General features: G+C 42.9%; 1 protein-coding gene across 2 annotated transcripts in view; it reads left to right on the forward strand.

The window, feature by feature from the left end:
* The first annotated feature begins 1,848 nt into the window (after positions 1 to 1,848).
* The window catches only part of them6 (thioesterase superfamily member 6), a 7,129-nt gene continuing 3,977 nt past the window's right edge, over positions 1,849 to 5,000 (forward strand). The window contains exon 1 of one of the 2 annotated variants that reach the window (XM_061253829.1): positions 1,849 to 1,982. The gene's annotated coding sequence lies outside the window, so the exon portion shown is untranslated. The remainder of the gene's footprint in view (positions 1,983 to 5,000) is intronic. The other variant, XM_061253828.1, reaches the window with a different exon arrangement.

Raw genomic sequence — 5,000 nt, forward strand, 5'->3', positions numbered from 1 at the left:
GACTAAGCAAGGGCCAATCCCCCCTGGAGCAATGTGGGGTTAAGGGCCTTGTTCATTTTAGCTGCACCAACCTTCCAGGTCCAAGTCAGGCTTCCCCTATTAGGTGTACCTGCATGTGTGTATGGATCTCCACAAGCAAGTGCTTGTACATTTGTGTGTGTGTGTGTGTGTGTGTGTGTGTGTGTGTGTGAGATCAGATTTTGTTTCCCCCAGTTCTTGTTGAACTCCCATGATCCTCCCTGGCTCCTCAGGAGGGTCATCGTTATTGCAGTCACACTCCGGGCTCCTGCGCTGAAATCAATAAGGCGCCATTAGCGTGATGGATGGCTCTCCTCCCTCCGTCTGCAAATCATTTCTGGGCGACGAGAGGAGCAGGGTGACCGTGAAGCACAAACAACAGCAGAGCCGCTTCCCCTTTGAGTGCTTTACCGCCATCTGCTGGTGAACACCGGTATTGTCCCCGCCCAGGAAAAAAAACCACTCACTAAAATTTGACTCAATTTTCACCAGAAAAACACGATTGCGTAACAGCTGTGTGAGGAACAAGATGAACATGCATGAAATGAAAGTTTGACTAAGTTAAAAAAAACAAAACAACTGAGTGGATTCTTCAGGGTGAGTTTGGTTTCGGCAACAAAGCAGTGGGTACTCTTTAGTGATAGGAAAGGCAAGCAAGGCTGAGCTGAATGGCATGTTCTCGTCATTCGATGTTATTTCGAGAGAAACATTTGACTCTGGTATAAGACATCACTGGTAATTTTCAGCATTGTACATCTACGTATTGTGCGCCCTCTTCTGGGGAAAGGTGGTATTTTTTGGAGTCGATGATAAAATGAAAAACATCATCTGGTGCTCTCAGTGAGAAAATGAATACTTACCATACATTGTTTTCCAAGAGCATTTCCAGTCTTTTTTTTTTTAAAAGAAAAATGAAAGAAAATAGTTTTAACCTAAAGAATACTGATACACAAAGCAAGTCACAGAGACAACAATTAGGGTTCACAGGGAGGTAGGGAGGGATGGGGAGAGGTGCTGCTTGAAGAGGTATGTCTTCAGCTTGCGCTTGAAGGTGGGGAGAGATTCTACAGTTCTGACCTCAACGGGGAGTTCGTTCCACCACCGTGGAGCCAGAACAGACAGTAGTCGTGAGCGTGATGTGGAGGTTCGGAGAGGGGGAGGTGCCAAGCGGCCTGTGGAGGCTGAACGAAGAGGTCTGGCAGGGGTGTAGGGTCTGATGATTTTTGAAGCTGGGGAAGACCCTTTAACTGCTTGGAAGGCTAGCACCAATGTTTTGAATATATTCCCTAGCTCTGATACCTCCTTTGGGCCTGTCCAGCACCTTACACCTAATATAGTTTCAATCATTCTGATTTATTTCAGGAAGAATCTCATGCATGTTGTAAGTATGTTGTTACCATTAATCATAGCACCATTGTACTAAATGCTCTTATTGATTTGCATAACATTACAAGGCATTTGGCACACGCTCTTATCCAGAGCGACGTACAACGAAGATTAATGATGCCTGTAGTTGCTTCTAGCTGGCGGTGTAGTATAATGATGACTATTACTCATAGTTAAACAATGAAATCTGTATATATTGATTACTAAATGTAATCTATGTAATCCGGATAAATTCTAAATACCAACAATGGAATTGCAAATGTAGTCCCTAATACCGTTGCGTCTTTACGGTAACTACACTGTACAGATTCCATTCTATATTAGCCGCGGTTGTTGCCCTGCGATACACGTTTCTTAAAAACGTCGTTGTTTAGGAATAACGCTCTGAATGAGTGATGGTTACGGGCAGGTGAAGTTACGTGTGGAAACTTGAAGGTGTAAAATCTCGTCAAACCTGCGCGAGGTGGGTAAGAGGAGGGAGTGTGCTCTCGCGTGACGTCCGCTCAGCTGCTCTTCCTACAACATAACTTGGGGAGGAAGTCCGGTCGGTTCGGGAGAGCCGAGGAAAGCAAAAGTTCGTGAGTGTACACTTAAGCTGTTTGTTGCTTTCTTGTTTAACTGGGGGTTGGCTTTCGCGTTCTCACTCTCTTGTAACATGAGATTGTTTCAAAAACAGAAAACATTCCGTTCGCCGAGCCCGAAGCGAGAGCGACACACGCCCCGCTGACAATTTAGCTGTACGCTAGCATAAGCGAGGAATTCTGCAGGACTTGTAGGCTACAGCAAGCTTTTGTTCTATTCAATGTAACTTTTTCCATACACGTTACCGACTCGAGTGTTTTGCACTCAATTTCTAAATTTAGTTCAACGGATTTGATTTGTGTTACGTTCAGGATTTAGCGACTGGCACACGCGCACACGCGCTGTAAGCGTTAGCTTCTGTGTACGTATGGATCTCAGTATTATATTGACAGTAATCGGGGGACTGTCAATATAATGTTGTCCACGTAGCCTAATACTGTCCATGTACAAACATTGACCCAGACTCTAGACCCAGTGTTTTTTGCCTTAATAAAGAGGATTCACATATATTTAAGTAACCTAGTGACTGCTCTTAAAGTTATAATCTATATCTTTTTTTGCGATAAATAATTTAGATTTTGCTTTTTATCACTGGAACTTTTTGGGCAATAAAAATAAATGCATAATTCCCTTGTAAATTCGGTTTCATTCGTTATTTAAATCCCTGCTATGGTGTGGTGTCCGAGTGTGACACCTGCCCAGAACGCAGATGTTATTATCCAGAACATCTTACTGTATAGGAGAAACATTCAGTATACTACCCTGCAGAAGGCGCTTAGGCACATGTACATTAAACACTCAGTGAGCACTTCATTAGGTAGACCTGTACACCAGCTTGTTGATGTAAATATTTAATCGGCCAATCATGTTGCAGCAACTGAAAGCATGCAGACGTGGTCAACAGGTGCAGCTGGTTTTTCAGACCAAATGTCCGAATGGGGAAGAAATGTGATCTAAGTGATTTTGACCGTGGAATGATTGTTGGTGCCAGACAGGGTGGTTGGAGTATCTCAGAAGCTGCTGATCTTCTGGTATCTTCAAGCAGAACTGTCTCTAGAGTTTGCGGAGAATGGTGCGAAAATGAAATGAAATGAAATGAAAAAACATCCAGTGAGCAGTAGTTCTGTAGACAGACATGCCTTGTTAATGAGAGAGGTGAGAGGAGAATGGCCAGACTGGTCAAAGCGGACAGGAAGGCAACCGTAACGCAAATAACCACACATTACAGTGGTATGTGGAAAAGCATCTGACCACGCAATGCGTCAAACCTAAGTGGAGAGGCTCCAGCTGCAGAAGACCAACAAGTATCAAAAAAATAAGTCTAACGAATACCTAATAAAGTACTCCCTGAGTGTGTGTGTGTGTGTGTGTGTGTGTGTGTGTGTGTGTATGTGTATATATACAGTCAGGTCCATAAATATTGGGACATCGACACAATTCTCCTCTTTTTGGCTCTATACACCACCACAATGGATTTGAAATGAAACGAACAAGATATGCTTTAACTGCAGACTTTCAGCTTTGATTTGAGGGTATTTACATCCAATTTACATCAGGTGAACGGTGTAAGAATTACAACAGTTTGTATATGTGCCTCCCACTTTTTAAGGGACCAAAAGTAATTTTTTGTCAGGCTAATGTTGAGGTCAGTCATACAGGAGTTACTCAAATGGCCCTATTTCACACTGAACGGTCACAGAAAGGAAGTAAACAGATGCAGCGCATCGCCTCTTCCGCTTTCACATACAGTCAGTAAATATAAATAGTACAGTAAATATTGGGACATCGACACAATTCTCCTCTTTTTGGGTCAATACACCACCACAATGGATTTGAAATTAAACGAACAAGATATGCTTTAACTGCAGATTTTCAGCTTTAATTTGAGGGTATTTACATCCAAATCAGGTGAACGGTGTAGGAATTACAACAGTTTGTATATGTGCCTCCCACTTTTTAAGGGACCAAAAGTAATGGGACAATTGGCTGCTCAGCTGTTCCATGGCCAGGTGTGTGTTATTCCCTCATTATCTCATTTACAACGAGCAGGTAAAAGGTCTAGAGTTAATTTCAATGTGCTATTTGCATTTGGAATCTGTTGTTGTCAACTCTCAATATGAGATCCAAAGAGCTGTCACATCAGTGAAGCAAGCCATCATTAGGCTGAAAAATCAAAACAAACCCATCAGAGACAGCAAAAACATTAGGTGTGGCCAAATCAACCGTTCGGAACATTCTTAAAAAGAAAGAACGCACCGGTGAGCTCAACAACACCAAAAGACCCGGAAGACCACGGAAAACAACTGTGGTGGATGAAGAATTCTTTCCCTGGTGAAGAAAAACCCTTTCACACCAGTTGGCCAGATCAAGAACACTCTCCAGGAGGTAGGTGTATGTGTGTCAAAGTCAACAATCAAGAGAAGACTTCACCAGAGTGAATACAGAGGGTTCACCACAAGATGTAAACCATTGGTGAGCCTCAAAAACAGGAAGACCAGATTAGAGTTTGCCAAACAACATCTAAAAAAGCCTTTACAGTTCTGGAACAACATCCTATGGACAGATGAGACAAAGATCAACTTGTACCAGAATGATGGGAAGAGAAGAGTATGGAGAAGGAAAGGAACTGCTCATGATCCAAAACATACCACCTCATCAGTGAAGCATGGTGGTGGTAGTGTCATAGCGTGGGCATGTATGGCTGCCAATGGAACTGGTTCCCTTGTATTTATTGATTATGTGACAAAAGCAGCAGGATGAATTCTGAAGTGTTTTGGGCAATATTATCTGCTCATATTCAACCAAAGAGTTTTTTAAGGCAAAGAAGTGGAATGTTATGCAATGGCCAAGTCAATCACCTGACCTGAATCCGATTGAACATGCATTTCACTTGCTGAAGACAAAACTGAAGGGAAAATCCCCCGAGAACAAGCAGGAACTGAAGACAGTTGCAGTAGAGGCCTGGCAGAGCATCACCAGGGATGAAACCCAGCATCTGGTGACGTCTATGCGTT

Source organism: Conger conger, chromosome 9 (assembly GCF_963514075.1).
Source record: "Conger conger chromosome 9, fConCon1.1, whole genome shotgun sequence".
NCBI lineage: Eukaryota > Metazoa > Chordata > Actinopteri > Anguilliformes > Congridae > Conger > Conger conger.